Below are 21651 nucleotides of genomic sequence, written 5' to 3'. Positions count from 1 at the left end.
CACTTCCTCTGACCTGCCATTTCTCCCCAAATTTAGCAGTGAGCCTTACACAGAGCAACTGTAACTCGTAATTGATGATTTAACAATTTTCCCATTAAGAAATAATCCCCCAAATATGACAATTATTTACTTTCATTAACTAATACCACTCTGATGGCATGGATAATTAGGAATTAAGCACAATAGCTACTATAAAACTTTAGGGATTCATCCAGGGACCTACATCAACCATGGCTAATCACAGGTTGGCTTGGTGATCGTTTCTTACTGTGGCCCTGTTTAACGATATGCATCTGGGCTTCTAGGGTTCCCATTTAGTCATTCATTCGTCCGTCTATACGGTCCTTCTCTGAGAATCAGCAGACAGTAACAGCTATAGAAACAGACTAGCTGTGAGACCATAGGCTAGTCACCTCAACTCTCTATGCCCCAGTTTCCTTATCTGTGAGAGTTAAAAATGTATCTGGGGCTTCCCTGGTGGTGCAGTGTTGAGAGTCCGCCTGCCAATGCAGGGGACACGGGTTCGTGCCCCGGTCCGGGAAGATACCACATGCCGTGGAGCGGCTAGGCCCGTGAGCCACGGCCACTGAGCCCATGCGTCCGGAGCCTGTGCTCCGCAACGGGAGAGGCCACGACAGTGAGAGGCCCGCATACCAAAAAAAAAAAAAAAAAAAAATGTATCTGGTAAGCTTGTTGTTGTGAGGATTACATACATTAATACACGCAAGTACTTAGAAAGTTGTTTTAAGCACTAAGACACAGCAGTACCTGGCATGTGGTAAAGAGTGCTAATATCACTTACATTTACTGAGCACCTACTACATGGCAGGTATTACAGAAACAGGGACAAATAAGGTTTCCCAGTTCCCAAGGAGTTTACAATCCAGTAAAGGTGATAAATATATAAACAAATAAGTGAACTTAAGTGTTACAGAACCATATCCAGAAAGAGAGCACACACAGGTGTACACACTCAAAGAAGATGCAGACATATGCGCGCACACACAACTCCTGGCAACTGGTTACAAACAAAAAGGTGCTCCTTCCCCTTGGAAGAAAGGAAACTGGAAGATTCCATAGAGAACTGACAGATGAACTGAATGTTATGATATGAATAGGTATGTGCCAGGCAAGATGGGGCACAAGGACATCCAGGCAATTAAACGTGAGAAGAGGCATAAAAACATTTACTGTATTGAAAGGTTTAATCAAATGCCTCCTATGTGCGTGTATAGCTTCGAGGACTGCAATACAGCAGTCAATGATACGGATGAGGCTTCTGCTTTCACTAACGTTCTAAAAGAGGAGACTAACAATAAACCAGTAAACAGATATACAAACCAAGGAGCTACGAAGAAAACCCAGTGGGTGAGATGGCCAGAGGGAGACTGGGGACCAAAGTGTGGAGAGTGAGAGATGAGAGCAGAGCCCAACAGCACACTCCATTCCTCTGTTTTCTATGGGAAGGATTTTCTCAAAGCCCTCCTGGCCTTTTTTCACTTCATCCTTTTTCTTTCCCAAGGATGTGGAGTGAGGTAGCTGGCTGGAGGCTAAACCCGGCGTGGACCATGCCTCTCCTTGAGAAACTAACTCCACTGGGTAGGGTTAATCCACCACTGGGTAGAGTTAAAATGTGGAGCACGGGGTGGGGGTGGGGGGCCGTGCATAGAACCGGGGTCTCTTTTTCTTTCCTTCTTCACGCAGACAGTGGCCTGCAGACCCAAAACTTTCCTGCGGGTAGACTGTGATCAAGCCCAGACTAGAGAATGAGTTGGGAAGCTCAACCTGAGATACAACTTCTAACTCATCAGTCATCTCAGTCACCGAGGTGCACCCTGGCTCCATCTGCCTTATGGTTACACTTGTATTGGTTCTCAGTTGGCTCAGGACTTGGGAAGGGAAGAGTACTCTTTGAAGATAAAGGTTTTTATACAATAAAAACCTTCCCTCCTCCAACAGACCTCAAAACTAAATTAGGAACTACTATCCTAATCTATCAAACCTGTCACCTTATTGAAAAATCCTTCCAATCTCTTACTTAATACCTCCAAAGACATGGCTAGGGGTTTGACTGAGAGGCCTGGCCCAAAAGGTATAGTAAGGCTAATTCAACCAAAGTAGTGAATATTGGGGGAGAAGAAGGTGGGGGGGGGATGACTTCAGTGCCACTGTGAAACCCTATGGTACACAGGTCATGGTCAGTAGCCACAAAGAGGAAGAAGAGGAAATGTGAAGTCTTTAGATATTCTTACCTTGTGATTTCATATCTACATTTTTTTTTTAAACCACAGCAGTTAAAGAATTTCTTGAATTTATCTTTTCTCTGAAGAATTTAAAAGAATTTAGTATATTTACACACTGGCCTCAAAGCTTCCTTATGAGACTGGATGAGACTATAATGTTATCATGAAGAAATATTAATGTATGGTTACTATCTACAGAGCTCAGTTCTGAGCATTAGAGAAAAAAATAAAAAACAGATGAAGAGAAAGATAGATGGTTCCTGACCTTGAGGGCCTTACCCTCTAACTAGAAAGAGTTCATGCCCACAAAGCATTATGTATTAAAAAAGGAAATACAAACCAAATGTCAAATAGATGGTAAAGATTTTTTAAATGTTTCAGGAGTTTGGGGGGAAAAAAGCAGCTGTTGATATCAAGAGTGATTATAATGGTTTCATGGAGGATTTTAGAGAAAACATCAGAGAAATGTTAAAACCTCAACCCCACACACTGGAGAGACTGCAATTGGAAACTGCATCTCTGGTGGAAGCGCCTAGAAGGTGTGCCACGTGCACTGATTTCTGGGTGCAGCCCTACCGTGCCCGGCACTGCACTCTGCCCCGGGAGGGGTCTCCTCAATCCCTGTGGAGCACATTAAACGGGTCCTCTGTTTCCCTAGATCTCACACCGCTGTTTCCCTACCCACTTTCCAGCCAGGAGCAGCTGACCGCAATATACAGGAAGTACCCTGCCCACTGAGCCACCCTGCCAGGGCTGCTTGGCCACAGGGATGATGAAAAGGACAGACTCTCCGCCGACTTGGCTTTGCTGAGGCAGGGAGGCTCTGCCAGCTCTGCTGGCACACTCGGGGCCCTGCAGAATTTTACTACGGACTCCGCCTCCCTCCTCGAGTCCCCAGCTCGGTGGGGACAGGAGGCAAGTGTTAATAGCAGAGATAGCAGCCCACACTCTCTACAGGAGGGGAAAGGCGGGCCAGGATAAGGTGGAAAATAAAAGGAGGCATCGGGGCTGTGCTCAACCTGCCCGGGATACGCTGACTGCCACAGTCATTATATTTTTTCTGGCTGCAGAGACATGTTGCTATGGAACCAACACATGCCATTGCTACTTGGCCTCTAGCAAATAAAATCCCAGAGCTGGCAAGAGCATTTCCCTAGATTTCCCTTAAAGGGACACCATCGAGGCCGAGCACTGTTCGAGCTTGGAAACAACAGCAGCCTTGTTCCCGGGTCCAGCCACCCCGCATATACCATGAGCTGGAGCCCAGTGACACATGTTTGTACAAGGCGGACCCGCGTGCAGCATGTGGACCTGTGTGGTACAACCCCAAGATGTGGGGCTCAGCCTCTGAGCTGCTTTTTGAGAACTCACGGCTTCGGTGTGTGTTTAGTTTTCCCCCAACTGGTAAAAGCAAACAGCTTGTAGTATTTGGGATAATGATTTGATACCTCCTGACTGTCGACTTCAAGCTACTTGCGACCAGCAGGAAACCGAAGTTGCCACAAGTGGTCGGCGTGAGTTCAGGCGGAACTTATTTTATCGCTTTACCATTTCTTACCTCTCACCCCCCTCTACCAGTTTATTCTTTAAAGAACGGCACAAAGTAGGCAAGGAGTTTAGCACACTCCCCCTTTCCTAAGGCCCTGAACTGTGTCCTGTTTTAGTCTTTATCAATCTCTTAGTTCCACAGAGACCCTTTGATTCCCTAGGTAGCAGCAGACCTCAGTGTCCCATGTTATACTTTGGTGTGCTCTGGGGATAAACCTTCTGGGCTTTTCTTGGATAAGATGAGGAAATGGAAACACTCACACTTCTAATAATGCACAATTCATGCACACGGAGTATGGGGAGACAGGAGAGATCAATTTTGGAGTAATACGCAGGCGGACGGTCTCTCAGCGAATCAGCAATCCATGTCCTAAATTCCGTACAGTGCGTTGGTAGAAAGCAGACTATCTCTGCACCCTGATAAGCAGGAAAGTCAAGTTCCTTTACAGGGACTCCAGTAAGGGCAGAAGAGAAGCCCCCATTTGTTAAGGTAAAGTGATTAAGTTGACAAGTGGGATAAAATAACGGACACAGGCTCTCAATACTACACTTGGGCCAATCTCTAGAGGAGATGGAACATTCTGGAAATAAGTGCACCTGGATCATCAACCTAAATGAACATGATCCAGAGCCAGGTCTGGCACAGGCATCTCGAAAGAACCACAGGTAGGTTCACCTTCTGGGATCCCATATTTGTATATTTGCCGTAACACCCCACAACTCTGCCCTCACGTACAAAGCATAATTTTTTTTTTTTTTTAGTGAAGCAATGTTTCTCCGAGAGTCTATGACTGCGGGCCAAATTTGCACAGCAATGCAAGAAACCTGCTAAGCCTCGCTCTGCAGGTGCAGACAGCCCTGAGTGGGGGGCGTGCCGCTCTGCAGTTGGCCAGCAAGCACCTGCAGGTGCGCCTCGGCGTCTAGCTGCAAAGCAGGTGGACCACCAAGTCCCAGCACGTGACGGGGCATTGCAAATGCGGTGGTTTGGTAAAGGCGCAAAGGAAACAAAAAATAGGCCCTCTCAGATGACGTCCAAAATGGAAACGTTCTGGGTACCTCCATGCGATCAACCTCTCCTGTCTTGGTAGTAACCAAGTGTGATTATTAGAAAGTTAAGTAGCAACAAGCATCACTCCTGACACTTGCCTTAGAGGGACGTTAGCATTAGTTTATCAGGATTACATCGGATGGAACTGCCTTTAACTCTGTATCCCCAGAAGGTACTGGGATTCAAAGGACAGCTCTGTGTGGGGTTGTGATGGGGGAGGGCATGACCCCACGCAGCTGAGAGTTAAATGCCTCTCTCATAATCTAGGCTCAGATGCTGGGGTTGGGGGAAGCCCTCAGGGCCTCAGCTGTCCCATCTGGACATAGGGGCTTTGCTAGATGAGCTATAACATCCCATCTAGTGCTCACATCCTATGATTCTCTGTCGTGGTGTTAAAACAAAACAGTATGTCACATGAACAAAACGAATGGGTTCTCCTTGCCCACGGCCGTGTTTCTGTGCATCAGCCACTGCGGGGGGGGGGGGGGGGGGGGGGCGGGAAGAAACTTCCTACCTCATCCCCTCTGCAAACTGAACAAGGTGATAGTAACGGTGGTAACAACTCAGAAGAGACAAAACCTGTGAACAGCCAAAAGAAATGGCAGAAAAACACCAGGGGAAACCCTCCCCTCCAAAGGGAAGGGGAAATGTAATGAGTACAAAGAGTCTCTTGGTTCCAGGTAGGAGAAAACTCCCAGAGAATGAGTGCTTACTAAGTAACATGAGTAAAAAATATATATAAAGGAGTCAAAGGATTACTCACCCTGTGAAAACAGATTGGTTTCTCTTCACCCAGAAAACGGACTAATTTCTTTGGAAAACTGGAAGAGAAAGAGATTAAAAATCAAACATTAAATCCATCCCATAAATCAGCACAGGTATGCAGGCCGGAGAGATAAGAAACCCCAGCGCCTGGCCCTCTGGTACTTACTAGGTGCGCAATTAACGTCTGACGAACGTGGACGTCCCACTGCTTGGCTGACTACTTGAATTTTAAAGACGGAGCTTTGACCAATTAATATGTAGAAAATAATCACATGCATGGTTCTCTTATCTCGAGATGCGTGAACCTTTGACAAAGGAGCGCCGCCGCAGGTCTGCAAGTCTTGTAGTTCACCCAGCCTCCAGACGGAAGAGCCCACAGACGGCGACAGAGGCACCTGACTTCCTGGGCAAGGGGGTCCCACAAAAAGAACCTGGAGAGACACCCCCGCTGCGTACCGCATACGGTGACCAGGACATGGCGATACTCTTAGCTCCTCAGCGGAGAGGGAGGCTACCATTTATAGGGGGAATTGAGGCCAGGTGGGCTCATCGGTTACCAGGGAAACCAGCAGCTAGGGCGGGGGCAAGCACGTAGGCAGTTACTGATTAAGGCCTATAATTAGGAGCATTGGATAGTCATGTGAGTGAAGCCGAGCCTGGTCGAGCACGGGATGTAGAGAGCAAGGGAACAGCCATCTTGAATGGCCTGACCGTACAATACATACGCCACGTATACTGTGGTGCCTGGGAAATCATTTTTTAGGTGGATCTTTAAAAATGTCGTGTCTGCACCTCCACAGTGGAGCTAAATGAAGATGTCTTCATAGTAACCAGAGCATCCCATCATGTCACTTTGCCTTCTCCCAAAATGGGGCACCCACAACTCCATGCATCCCCCACTGAAGTCCACGATCCCAAGGGGATCTATAATCAAGCTCCTACGGGAACGTGGACTGGCAGAGAGGCACCGGGGGCCACACATCAGGCGGACGGAGTAATCCCGTGAGGAAGCCACAGTGTCTGAGATAAAGTGTGGGAAAGAACCGAGACGATGTGCGTACTGGAAGAGGAAGCCTGTAAGACAAAGGGAGATAAGGCAGTGTGACAGCCACGGACCGTTTAATCTGCATCACATAAGGGGCTAAACTCAAGATCCAAGTTTTTAAAAATTTCCAGAGACTGTTTTAACGATGCCTTTGCAGGTTCGGCAGGGGGTGAGGCAGTGCTAGTCTAGCTCCCGAGACTGGCAAATTTCACACAATCCCAGAGCATGGGGGATTCAGCCTCCAGCTCTAAGAAGGCCACTGCTTTTCCTTCCTTTTCCCTAAAAGGAAAAGAGCACTGAGGCCTCTAGGGCTGTATGCAGTGTCTCCTCCTGAGGATGTGTCCGCTGGCCAGAGATTCCCAGACCCGGCGTCTCAGAATCTTCTAGGCAATCTTCTCCTGCAGAGTCCCAGGGGGAAGCTCACCTACCCTACCGCCAGCCTGTGAGAGGAGAATTAAGGGCTACTGAGACCACGTGATTCTGCCTTGAGAAGTTTACGCTCTAACTGAAAACCCTGCAGGGAAACACGGCAAGCGGTGAAAGACGGTCCACGCTGGTAGAATCTCTGAGCACCTTCTTTTGAAAGCAGCGCTTTAGAACCCACTCACGCACATTAACCTTTTCATCCTCAAGGCAGACGAGATCTACAGTGAGATTCACCAAGACCCCAAACGCTGATCTTAGAGTCAGATCTGAGCCTGAGTCTCACTTCTGCCACCCACCAGCTGTGCGACGCGAGTAACATAAACTCTCAGAACCCTTTCCTCATTTGCATGATGGCGGCAATAGTACCGACTTCACATCATGTTTCAGGTTCTTAGTGCGGTGCTTGGCATGCAGGAGAGACTCAATAAAAAGCAAACGCTTTCACGCCGTGTGGCACAACACGTCTACAGATCTGTGACAAGCGACAAGACAGAGCACGCTTTTTTATAATTTCATGATTTATCAAAGATGTGGGAGCTTGTGTTCCCTTTCTCCACCCACCAAAATGAGGTGAGAAAAATGAGAACGAAGTAAAACCATTTACTGTGAACACTTAGATAATACAGAAAAGGGAGGAAAAAACCCCAAATAGTATAAATCAGCAAAAGTCCCACGAATAATCACTTTGAACATTCTGGCTTCTACGGCTCCAGGCTCTCTCCTATGCTCAAGTGTACAGAGTATATTATGCATATACTTACATAAATAAAATTATATACATACAATTTATTCATAACATTCTATGATAGCATTCGTATTGGTCTGCAGTCTAATATTTTACTTGTTATATTGTAAACCTCTTTTAACATGAATAAATCCATCTCCATCATTAATTGTTTAAGAGCTGCAAGAGTACTGCGCTGAAAGAATGAACCACTAAATGCATATTTGCTGATTTACAGAATCTATCAGTGTCCCACATTTGTGAGAAATGACTACACCTGGGGTGGTAGTGGGTGGTTCTTTTGCTTCTATATTTTCGGTAAGAGTCAGAAAGACAGCTTGTTGTGACCACCTAGAGGGGTGGGATAGGGAGGGCGGGAGGGAGGGAGACGCAAGAGGGAAGAGATGTGGGGATATATGTATATATATAGCTGATTCATTTTGTTATAAAGCAGAAACTAACACGCCATTATAAAGCAATTAAACTCCAATAAGGATGTTTTAAAAAAAAAAAAAAGGAAGAAAGGCAGCTTGTATAAATGTCAGAAGTCTTGGGGACTTCCCTGGTGGTCCAGTGGGTAAGACTGCGCTCCCAATGCAGAGATCCCTGGTTGGGGAACTAGATCCCGCATGCCACAACTAAGACCCTGCGGTGCAGCTAAAATAAACAAATAAATAAATAAATATTTTTAAAGAAATATCAGAAGTCATAACAAAATAGTGTTTTGGTCTGAGTGCGTGTAGCTGAGAAGAATACAAACTAGTACATACACCACAGAATAATAATATCACAAATCCCAATATTCAGTGAGTATCCAGTACAACATTTTAAAGACCAGGGCTATTGGTGGATAGAAATGCCTATTTCAAGTGTGAAATGATAAGTCTGAAGTTCAAAAAGTGTCCCTGTTTTTCAGTCTGATTATGGTGGAGTGCCTTAAGGATACAGAGAAAAGTAAACTGAAAATTGTAGACCCTTGAGTGAACCTAAAAATTAGGAGCACGCTATATGAACTTGAAAACTTAAAAAAAATCAGAATTTATCATATTTAGACGATATCAAGAGTTGGAATGCTCATGTAGTCTCAACATTTCTAATCTAACTTCCTTCTCAAAGAGAACGGTTGGTTTGGGAAAAACATATGTGATACAGCTTAATTGAGTCGTACGACAGACACAGCGTTGTCCTTGATTGAGAAAATTTTGTCATACCTATAAGTGTGACTGACTAGCATCATTTCAGGAAAATACTACTTTTGGGGGGAGGCTGGGGAAGTGAATGTATCCCCACAATCGGCAGAAATGTTGAGAGCGAATTCTTCCTCCAGTTATGAATGTAACCCTTTAAAGTACTGCCAACACTGCTCCTACAAGCAGGCAGGAGGTGGGGGATTGCCAGGAAGCAGCAGAGAAAGAAAGACAGGACATACTGTGGCAGCAGAGAAATGCCAAATCAGATACCAGTGGGAAACCCTGGAGAGAACAAAAGTGGAGAAACATGGAGCTTGATCTGTGAAACCAGGTGATAACTCCTCCACACGCTATACCTTCCAACAAAAGTTCATGCCTTGTCCAGCTTATGTAATTTTTAAAGAAAGTGGCAATTTGTGGTGGGGCTCATGCTCTTAGAAGAGATTTCTACGGTCCTATTTTGACCATGAGAAATAGAATCAACATTGGGAGATAAAAGCTCAGACCTTAAATTTTAGCCCTGGATGCAATCAGAGAAAGCATCTCTTCAACAACTTCCACTAGGGACTCTACTGTATCAAGGAATATGGACTGAGCTACTTTTAACAGATCTCTTTTTATGGTACAATTCAGGAGTCTCTGAGACGTTCCTAGATCTAACCATGAACTTCTTACAGGGACAAAATTTTTGCTTTGCTTCACTCTCTTGTGGTCACTGCTTTCTTCATGAGAGAGAACCACATGGTCAGGCTGTACTGTATGCTATATAACGTCTCTTTTATGCAGGGGAACCTAACGATACACATTCTTAAATTTGCTTTCAAATTTGCTTTTGCATCCCTTGATGATGTACGTGGGATGGCCCGGAGCACATTCTGTATAGCAGACCCAGCCATGCAAAGTGATGGTTTAGATTCTAATGTCCCCATCTGATTGTGTGTCTCTGGTAAATATGACCTAGCCAGGAAAACTGGACTGATACTCTCCATTCCACACTTACAATATATTTTTGGACTACTGACTTTGGAAAATTCTGTCTTGCCATTGTATAATGTCATCCTAAGTAAGCACTGGATTCCTTATTATTACCTACTACACTTAGTGGGTAGCTAATTACGCCGACAAGTTTTTATCTATTATCTCTAATCCTCACAAAATCTCTGTAAAACAGTCCCATTGTGCAGATAACGAAAACAAGGTTCAAGACAAGTGACCTAGCCAAGGTCATATAACCAGTAGGTGACAAGGCAAGAATTCGAAGCACGGTTTGTCTGGGTTTCAAGGCCAAAGAGAAAAGAGATGAGCACCATGGCACGGAGCACGTGGATGTCTACATGAAAGTCCCAGTACATAGCATTCTGTCAAACACAAAAGACAGCACTTGCTTCCACTAAATAAGCAGGTATTTCTTTTTCAGGTTATAAAATATACAGGGGCAGCAAGTGAGGGTGTTAGAACAAAAGTCGCCCACAACACTGAGTGACAGGTCATGCTTTAGCCATCCAACAGGTGCTGGGCAAGCATTCTTCAGGCAGAGCAGCAGGACCGAAGTGCTGACAGTTGCAGTGACACAAAATGTAGCCTCGGCAAGTCGCTCTAACAATTACTTCGCATCATTCTGATTATGAGCCACAAGCATGCAATCAACAGCACAGAGATGATCTTAAATTATCTCCATCAGCATTTTACTTCAGCTGTCAAAGCGTGGCAGACGGAACATACTCTCATCTGACCTAAGCGCAATGTTACTGACCCAAACACAAAGAACGTGCAGGAACAACAGTGGCACAAGGGCAGGGGCCTTGCTGCATGCCACTGGTTATAATAAATGCACTTTATTTCGTTCAACTTTTCCATTTACAACCTCAGAGTAAATAAATATTGATGTGTTCCTCATTTGATACATTTGTCCACAGTCTAACTCAATAGAAAGACTTAAGTAGGCTTACAAATTCTCCAGACTTAATATTGCATGTTGTACACATCTCTACAATCCAATTCCATTGTAAATTTTTGTGGGTATGCATCTCCTCCACTCAGTTGTGGCCCAGCTCTGAGAGCAGGGAATTTATGTCATTTATTTCTGTATTCCCAACATCTAGCCCTGGCATATATAGTAGACAATCAAAATATGCAGAAATGAATGAATTCTCCTCGGACCATAAATAAGAAGGCATGCTTACTGAGTGCATGAATGACCCCCAAGTTGTTCTAAGGGCAATATCTGAATTCCAAAACTTGTCTACAAATTGAAAAGATGATTATAAATAGATACCATGAAACTCAGTAGATATCTGTTCATAAGGAGTAAAAACATACAAATACAAAAATAAGGAAATACTGCCCTCATATCAACTGAAGAAAATCATTTGCAAAGGGATTCTCACCAGACTACGTTCAACACTAAGGCCTGTAACTTAAGGAGGAGAGAGTATTTTGGGAGTGGTTTCCAAGGGGAGTAATTAAAATCACTATAGGTTAGAGAACCAGATCTGGAAGAGAAATACTGATTATTACGTTACAGGGGAAAAAAGTCAGCTTTCCTTCTCAAAAAGTAAAGGAAAATGGCTACAAAGTTTTCAGCAGATCGGCACTATTACAAACCAACGCCTATCACTTCACGAACGGTCGGGGCAGTAAGACTCTATGAAATGGGATAAGGACTCTATTTTGCCTTTAGATAAATATTATATCTACAGCAAAATGTGACACTTCACCAGATTCATCCATTATTGAGGTCCTATTTGGATTGTACAAAATGGTTACCCTGCCACTCTGTGTGAGAAAGTGACACAGGTAGATGCAGATGTCACTTCAGGTAGATGTCACTCCTGGCTTTATGATTTCCTGGGAGTCTGTGTTCGTGGGTGAGTATGAGTGTATGTGTGTGTGCAGGTCTAGAATTTCCAATGATCTCAAAGGGTTTTATATATAATCGTTCAAATTTAATATTCTTGAATTGCCAAAACACACTGTATAAACCCCTCAAAGTCAGTACCCATACACCTTCACCATTCTTCTAGCAATCAGCATAAGTTCACTGCATGAACGGCCAAAAGGTTCAAGAGAAGGCGTAACAAAATCAGCAAACCAACAGCACCTCTAAATTCCAAAACTGGCCATCCCTGCCTTAGCAAGGCTGCACCTCTGGCTTGGAGGGAGGGGTAGAAGAAGCGCGATGCTATTTTTAGGGTGAAAGCAGCAAGTTTTCTGTGTTCTACACTTCAGGGCCATGTGCCAGCAGTCTAACTCTTCTCACTGCAGCTAAAGATCAGAGCTGCTTCACCAAGGTTCAGTATAAATAGGGACTATCACAGGGGAAAGGCAAGTGTCAGACACTATGACTTTAAAAAGTGCTGCCTGTGTTAGAAATATCTCAGTCACATCCGGCAAGCAGCCCTGGTGATGCGGGATGCGAAAGTTACTGCCCCAATCAAAAACAAAGGCTTAATTAAAGAACACAGTTCTGGACACAAAGTTGGAGTTCAGTAAATTCTCAAAAGCCATACTATCTTATAGCTACGTGAGCTTTACAGCTCTCAAACTGCTCCACTATAGAGTGAACGGTCAGCCATCAACATCACTATGCTATGTTTTAAAAATGGTACCTCTTAAAAAAAAAAAAAAAAAAACAGGAATCCCAGTTGGTTTAAAAAAATTTTTAAAAATGGTACCTCTTAAATGTCCAGAATAGTCAAGGTCTAGCAAACTTTTCTGGTAAAGGGCCAGACAGCAAATGCTTTAGCCTTTGAGGGTCTGACAATCTGTCAAGACCACTCAGCTCTGCCACTGTACCACAAACGCAGCCACAGACAATACTATACATATGGGCATGGCTGTGTGCCAATAAAACTTTATTTATAAAAACAGATGGAGGTGGGATATGGCCCATGGGCCAGAGTTTGTCAATTCCTGGTCTAGAATATCGTTACACTGGGAACATAAAAGACAGAGTCTCTGTTTCCTCCTTTTCCCCAAAAGAGATTTTATTTTTACTTATTAAAAATTGTCAGATGACAATATCACACGCTATCCAAAAACAGTGACTGGTTCATTTCTGCAGTATTCACCATTGAACTTCCTTCACAATAAGCAGGAAGGGCAAATCTTTCAATGTCAGATGAAGTTTTTCAGAGTGGCAAGTCCCTGCGCATTTATCTCTGCATGACACACTCGCAAAGGGAACAGGCTGCCCCAGAGAACGCTGCATAAGTGCTCAGTAGTCTCCTGAAGCAGCGCCCTATCTAGGCAAGCAGGCAGACACCTGTGCGAGGGCAAGAACCAAACCACCTGATTAAAAACAGGCAAAGGACCTGAACTGACGTTTCCCCAAAGGAGATACACAAATGGCCGACAAACATATGAAACAATGCTTAGTATCACTAATCATGAAGAAAAGGCAAATCAAAACCATAATGAGATACCACTTCACACCTCTTAGGATGGCTCTTATTAAAACAAACAAAACCAGAAAACAACGCTCACTGGCCAAGATGTGGAGAAACTGCAACACTTGTGCATTACTGGTGGGAACATAAAATAATGCAGATACAGCTACTGTGGAAAACGGTATGACGGTCCCTTAAAAAATTAAATATAGAATTACCCTATGATCCAGCAATCCCATTTCTGGGTACATACCCAACAGAACTGAAAGCAACAACTTGAACATACATGTATACATCCACGTTCACAACAACCTTCTTCACAAAACCCAAAAGATGGAGGCACTCCATTGTGGATGAACAAAACGTGGTCTGTACACACAATGGAATATTATGTGGCCTTAAAAAAGAAGGAAATTCTGACGCATAGTACAAATGGATGAACCTTGAGGACATTATGCTACATGAAATACACCAGTCACAAAGGGACATATACTGTATGATTCTACTTATACGAGGTACCTAGAGTCATCAAATTCATAGACAGAAAGCAGAACGGCTGCTGGGGCTCAGGGGAGGGGTAACGTGGGGAGTTCGTGCTTAATGGGTTCAGAGCTTGAGTCTGGAAAGATGGAAAGCATTCTGCAGATGCATGGTGCAGACGGCTGCACAACAATGTGAATGTACTTAATGTCAGTGAACTGTACACTAAAAAATAATAAATTTTATCTGATGACTAATAAGAATCTGCTGTATAAAAAAATAAATTAAATAAAATAATAATAAATTTCATTTTATGTATATTTTACCACGATTTTAGAAAAAGAAGAGCCTCGTCGTGATCACTCGGCCCTTTAAGGGAGATTTTCAGGTGATCTCTTTGGACCAGATTATCCCAAGGAGGTCCATGATGAGAGGGCTCGTTTACAGGAGGCAGCTGAGGAATTTCAACCAGGCTTGAAAATTACAATTTGACAGCCTCCACATCTAGGGATCATTTGGACCAGAAGAGAATATGAGCGCTCCTATTGAAACAGAGCAGGACCCAATGGTCCTTCCCTCCCCCATGGCCTCCACCTGCCTTTTGTCTGTTGAAAAATTTTAGCCAAAGCATAAGTTTAATCAGAGAAGTGAGAAAATGCAGAAGCAAAGGCAAACAGTCAAATAGGACCAAATAATAATAGTTTAGTCGTTAAGCATAGTCAAGGACCTTTAGTTCCTCCTCAAGGGCTACAGATAATATTCTGAACCATATCCTTTGAGCTGTCTTACAGATACTGAAACCCCACCAGGTGGAAGAAGTTTAACTACATGATGACCAGCCTGTAGCCATGACATAAGCTGCCACCATTCCGAGAACTGGCCTCAAGGAAATGGAACAGACCAACCCTGGAACTGAAGATTAACTGTACTTAAAACAATCATGATGCTGATCAGACCACCCCGTGACCAATTAGAAGATGACGGGCAGAGCTGCCTGTGCTGCTTCTGCATGCAGCCCCCTCCTTCTGCTTACACACCCCTGAAACTCCCCTTTAAAAGCTCTTGCCCACTGACTGTCAAGGGCAGGGTCGACAGTCAGCCTTTGGACACGAATCCACCCCCGTCCCCCAGGTTGCTGGCCTCCGAGATAAAGCAAACTTTCCTTTCCACCAACCTTGACCCTTTATTGGCTTCTGAGTGGCTGCAAACAGCCTGACCCCACTTTCGGTAACACTGACTCAGAGTGAACTCGGCACCTAAGATCTGTTCTATGGCCAGAATACCTGCACTATTCTCTCCTGAATGCTACAACCTCAGAGATTCAATATGACCGTGAACCTGGAGTATAGTCGATGACGGGTAAGAATAAAAGGAAAGTTTACCTACTCGATGGAGGGACATAGGAAAGAGCAAAGAAAGGTAAAAGAAATCCCTGTAAGTAAGGCAAAGCCACTGACTTTCTTCTTTATTTTTGCGGTACGCGGGCCTCTCGCTGCTGTGGCCTCTCCCGCTGCGGAGCACAGACTCTGACGCGCATGCTCAGCGGCCATGGCTCACGGGCCCAGCCTCTCCGCGGCATGCGGGATCTTCCCGGACCGGGGCACGAACCCGCGTCCCCCGCATCGGCAGGCGGACTCCCAACCACTGCGCCACCAGGGAAGCCCACCACTCTGTCTTTTAGGATGACGGTGAAAACCTACAATCTCCAGCTATGATAAGAGAAGTTGGCCTCCCTAACCCCACTCCTTGGTCACAGGTGTCTGACCACTTTTAGTTGACTCTCTTGAAACGTAAGCTTCTCTGAGTCTAATTCTGCACAATGCTCAATACCATAGACCATGCACGAGAGGTGACCTCATGAAAACTGTCTGTATGTGCATAGCACTCTTCCAGGGATTACTCAGGTATCCTTACATCCTTGCAGAAGTCAAGCTAATAGAGGGCTGCATTGCCTACTACAAGCAGGATGATGCCGAGTCATGGTTTCTCAACTGAAGGAAGATGATACCACTTCTTCCCATATTCTTGATAAGAAATAGGAAGATTCTTTCACGTCGACCCAACCATAAGGAAGGAGGAAAGTCCTACAGCCACGTTGCCTATATACGACATTGACGACCACCCTCAGCTGATGACGGATCTTCTCCTACCCGAAACGAGGGGGAAGGCTAGGTCATTTTCTAACTCAGTTATCCAGAATGGCCATTAGAGGGTCCCAAATATCCCAACTAACTACAACATTTTCTGACTATCAGAGCTTCAGCCAACATGATGTAAAATGCAATTTTCGTTCAAGGGCACACATCTCTATTGTAACCATTTTTTTTTTTTTTGACAGTTCCTGTCAGAGAATTCAAAGCACTGAAGGGAAATATGTACATGGGGGGAAAAAAACTGCTGGAGGAAAATAATAAATTCAGGGCAAGGGTATATACCAGATTTTTAGATAGCTAAAGCCATTGGTAAACAGGGAAATGTTTAATAACCAGCTGGAGGGAAGAGAGGAGCCCTGGTTTGTAGCGTCTGCAGATTTCTGTAAACGCTCCCACCATGACCGACTTCAAGCTAGCAACATGATGCCAGCCTGTTCTCAATATTCCTCGTGAGAACCGGTGCAAGCTGGCTCCAACACAGCCTTGGCTGAAGCCCACTTCCTTCATCCCACCAAGATCAACAAATCCTGTTTCATATCTGAAATAAACCCAAAGCTAAAGTCCTTCCTTAATTCCAGGCCTCTTCTCAGGCACTAAAAGACATCTGTTCACACGTCCACATCTTTCCTTCCAGTCTCCCCATCCGAATGAACCTAGCTCAAGCCCAATTGTGTGTAAGAAGCCTCAAATGCTCTTCGATCGCACTAGCTTTTTAATTTTCTCTGGCACTTTTATAATACTGTCCCCTCTTGGATTCTAGAGGGTTGGGTTCCATGAGGGCAGAGATGGGTCTCACAACGCTTAGCCCAGCATAGAGTCTGACCTGGATTGAGCTGAATGAAACCCACTGACTTGACCAGCTGGGCTGACCCTGTCCAGTGGGCCCCAGTGAGCGAGGCTCACCAGCTAGGACCCGATGAGCAACGGAGGAGGACCTATTGGCACAAGGGTGCTCACTACTCTACACACCTAACTTCCACAGCAGGGAGGGAGACTAATATTTGTTGAGCAGGAAATTTCTGCAAGCCCCAGTGCCCAGATCTTAGTTTCTAACACCGTTTCCCAGTAAATGGAACCAGGGCTCTTTGGAGAAATGGCAGATTGTAGAACTGGGGCAGGGAATATTCAAGATGAGTGTGAAGGGGATGCGAAGGAAGGAAGGAGGGAAGGAAAGAGGGAGGGAGGGAGGGAGGGAGGGAGGGAGGGAGGAAGGAAGGAAGGAAGGAAGGAAGGAAGGAAGGAAGGAAGGAAGGAAGGAAGAGAGGAAGGAAGAGAGGAAGGAAGGGAGGAAGGAAAAAAACAAAGCAAAACAAAAAAACCCAAAACACAATGATGGAGGCATATCAAAGGAAAACAGACCTACCAATGGCCAATAATGGAACAATTTAAGAAACAAGATAAATAACATGGTATAAGATTATAATCTGAAGTATAAAATAAACACTCATGAGTTTATACTGATATAAAGAAATGACTGAGTAAATAAGTAAATGAGGGAGACTAGACAAATCTGCTGTGCAGAAGAACTTGGAATAATTCATGTGTCAATAGATATACACCCTCAAGGAGGTGGAAGGCAGCTCCCCGCCCCTAGGTGTGGTTCCTTCCAAAGAGTGTAGTATGAAAGGTGTGGGGAGGGGGCTGTGTGGGTGAAAAGAGTAACTCTGAAGTGCAGAAACAGGACAAACATCACCTCAGCCAGGTGATCAAGGTCAACATCGACAGTGGTAAGTCACGTTGACAGCACGTGCCCCTGCTATACACGACGTGATGAAAATGGCAACTTACCAATTTTGAGGAGTACTGATCATTTTGTTGAATGTCCTTCAGCTAGGGTTTTTCTAATCATAACAAAAACATAGGAAAAACCCCAAGTGAGGGACATTCCGCAAAAATGATCAGCACTCCTCAGAATTGTCAAGGTCATGTCAAGTCCGAAAAATTGTCACATTTTAGAGGATCCTCAGGAGAGATGACAAATAAATGTATCATGGTGTTCTGGATGGGATCCTGAAACAGGAAAAGGACATCAGGTAAAAACTAAGGAAATCTGGGCTTCCCTGGTGGCGCAGTGGTTGAGAGTCCGCCTGCCGATGCAGAGGACACGGGTTCGTGCCCCGGTCTGGGAGGATCCCACACACCGCGGAGCGGCTGGGCCCGTGAGCCATGGCCACTAAGCCTGCGCGTCCGGAGCCTGTGCTCCGCAACGGGAGAGGCCACAACAGTGACAGGCCCGCACACCAAAAAAAAAAAAAAAAAAAAAAAACTAAGGAAATCTGAATAAACGATGGTCTTTAGTTAACCATGATTTTAAAAATTTCTGCCGGGTACTCTGTTAGGTGATTTACATATATCATTTTGCTTAATCCCCAAAATGCTGATCAACGCTTTCATTCCCATTTTACAGACGAAGACAATGAGGAGGAAAGAAAAGATATAACTATTTTGCCCAAGATAACAGAGTTAGCAATTGGTGGAATTCCAGTTGAAACTCATGTTGAATTGTTCTAAGAGCTTTAGAAGTTTTAACTCATTAATCCTCACAACAGCACAAGAAAGTGAGTAGGACTATTATTATTCCCCTTCCTGGTGAGGAAACTGAAGCTCAGAGACGCAAGGGGAATTGCTCAGGGTTGCACCGCTGAGGTTGGTCATCATAAAAAGGTTTCTCAGAAATTGCTTATCTGACCCAAATACAAATGTATCTGATTATTTTGGAGCATCTCATTAAAAGAAGTTAGTTTCATGATTTCTCCTTTTAACCTCTTTCACAGAAAATCCCACCCTCTCCCCCATCCGCAGTGCAAGACGGCACTTTTGCCAACATGCTGCAATTAGGCTATTAAGTAACAGACATGAGGCCAGTGTTTATTAATTAGCAAAAGGCCATATAGGATATGAGCTCTAGACTGCAGAGTTTTATATTCCACACGGACCCTCCAAATCGTGTTTGTGGCTTGGATGGATTTCAACACTTGTCCTTATCACAGATCAAAAACACATCCTTATTGCTCTGGTCAATAAACATCTTTTAAATAGTGCATTCATAATAAACATATCTATTTCTTTGATAATTTCCATGAACTTGGTTATTTACTCACTCGGCCTTCAATTCTTACTTGATCTTAGCTACTTTAGGACTTTTTTGTTTGTTTCACATGAAGTTTTTCTTGAGAGATAGGAGTTAATTAAATGATTTAGGGACAATGTGCCTCTTCTGACTCCAGTACCAGATTGTTATTATCTTTTATGAAAGTTAAAATCTATTCCAGATCATTTTAAGTGTGCACCGTCCTGAGTTTAGATGCTTGACAAATTCATTAGCGCCGGCAAATGTTAAAGCTGCCTAGAACATTGCCTGCTCTCCTGCTCTGCAAACCGATGGCCTCGTCAACTGCTACAGGAAAACAGTGTTTCTATTCTGCCAAGTGATGCCACCAAGGGCAAAAGCCAGCTCTCTGCTTACCCTCAGGAAAGGGCTCTTGTGCATGAGTGTGTGTACGTTAGCAATGACTTCCTAATCAGAATACAATCACGGTACAGGCAAAAAAAATAGCCGTTTGGTAGGAAGGGAAAGGTCTTACTTCCCAGGAGTGATGCAGAGACTCACCACATTCTCCCAATCTGATTACAGTGAGTTTAAGGGCAACTTGCCACATGAGGACATTCGATGAAATGCTTTGAAAGAATTAAGCTCCTTCTACCTGCACAAGAAATATACCTCCTTGGGACAGGAATTCCCTTCTCTGTGCTCCTGATACCCTGACAGTGAGAGGCTGTAAGTGGTCAGGGCACCAACTCTGAAGACTATGCCTGGGTTTGAATGACCTTGGACGAGTTATTTAACCTCATTGTTCTCAGATGCTGAATTTGCATAATAATGGTTGTAAGGCTTACAGGATTAATACATTAAAACGCACTAAGAACGGTATTGGCACATAATAAGTACTATACAAGCATTTGTATAAACATACACAACAAAACAGCTAATTGCTACCCAATGATTCCAAAACAAGTATTATAACCTACCCTCTCCCCACTACCTGCCCCCCCACCCCCACTGCCCTTCACCTGCCTACATGCTCAAAGTCTGTTCATTTAAGACCTGCACCCGTTCCAATGTCGTAAGGCCTGGTCTGCAATCACAGGGATGCTGGCAGACAGAAACTCTTATTTGCCACGCTAAAGTGTTTATCCAGATTAAATGTATAGCTAAAACTATAGAGTTTACCTCTTTTTTATTTTTTAATTTTTTTTAACAGCTTACAGTCTTATTCTTTTTTTTTTTTTAATTAAGTAATTTATTTTTGGCTGTGTTGGGTCTTCGTTTCTGTACGAGGGCTTTCTCTAGTTGCGGCAAGCGGGGGCCACTCCTCATCGCGGTGCACGGGTCTCTCACTGTCACGGCCTCTCTTGTTGCGGAGCACAGGCTCCAGACGCGCAGGCTCAGTAGTTGTGGCTCCAGGGCCTAGTTGCTCCGCGGCATGTGGGATCTTCCCAGACCAGGGCTCGAACCCGTGTCCCCTGCATTGGCACGCAGATTCTCAACCACTGCACCACCAGGGAAGCCCTACTTCTCCTTTTTTAAACAAGGGTTTTTTGCATGCATATTTTATCATCATGCTTACTTCCTCTCTCTTCTTGTATTAAAAAATCTTTTCATCTTCTGCTCTGTCCCACCCCACGATGAATTTTTAAAAAAGGAAAGAAAAAGCACGCTAGCCAGCTAGCTCAGAACTAAGTATCTTGCTCTGAACCTCACATGGACAGTATTATACACTGTCATGGCAGTTTAACAGAGAAATGAAGTCTAATGAGAAGAGATAAGAGAGAAGCAGAGATAAAAGAATTCTTGAAAAATCAGCCCCAACAGTCCCACGAAGGCCTGGGTGGCCTGAGAGCTTATTAATATGGACTGCCTCTCAGCAAGGGGCATGTAATTCGCTTGCAGTAGTTTCCTTAAAACGATGTCACCCTCACACCGATTTACCTTTAAACAAGGACATTCTGTAACCAGGGATCCACCTATGTGGCTTAGTCATCCGACGGGCCTCAAGGTCACCGACTTGAGTAACACGATGAGAATGACCTCATTCACCCACTATAGAACCGTTATATCACCGATCAATACAGGAGGCCTCTGCACATTGTCAACAAAGCCTTCTCCAGGGAGCGCCCTGCATACGCATCAGAAACAAATTACACCCTTAAAGGCAGATGACACACGGAACACAGAAAGCTCCTTTCTGTAAGGCAAAGCCTTTGTTCGGTGCGAGAGGAGCGCCAATCCAACCTCAAAAAAAGGGAGAAAGAAGAGAATCTTTGACATGACGTTTCTCTTGCCTTTCCTCTCGAACACAGGATGCATCTTCTGGGGGCTCACGAGGCAGGAGGGAAGATAAGAATGGAAGTACGATTACAAGGGACTGTGATGCTGAGGACCAAGAAACAGCACACCTGGCACATCCATTAACAACGTGCCTTACAGCACCAATTTCACAAGGCATGGTGAAATAATAACAGTAACAGTAATAAATGTGGGAGACTGCTCACCATGTATTAGTCATTGTTCTAGTTAGTTTACAAATATTAGCTCTAAATTTAGCTCGCTCACAACCCAATGCCATAGGGTCTATTATCA

The 21651-nt window shown here is 44.4% G+C and overlaps 1 protein-coding gene across 3 annotated transcripts in view; it reads right to left on the bottom strand.

Moving 5' to 3' along the window:
* ATXN1 (ataxin 1) overlaps positions 1-21651 on the bottom strand; it is a 396177-nt gene that overhangs the window by 183627 nt on the left and 190899 nt on the right. For 2 of the 3 annotated variants that reach the window (XM_082848800.1, XM_082848801.1), the window contains one exon: positions 5603-5660. The gene's annotated coding sequence lies outside the window, so the exon portion shown is untranslated. Of the gene's footprint in view, positions 1-5602; positions 5661-7261; positions 7657-21651 lie in introns of those variants that run through there. The other variant, XM_082848802.1, reaches the window with a different exon arrangement.

The sequence above is a fragment of the Leucopleurus acutus genome (assembly GCF_964270905.1).
Source record: "Leucopleurus acutus genome assembly, chromosome: 10".
NCBI lineage: Eukaryota > Metazoa > Chordata > Mammalia > Artiodactyla > Delphinidae > Leucopleurus > Leucopleurus acutus.
This window is presented reverse-complemented; position numbering and strand designations above follow the sequence as displayed.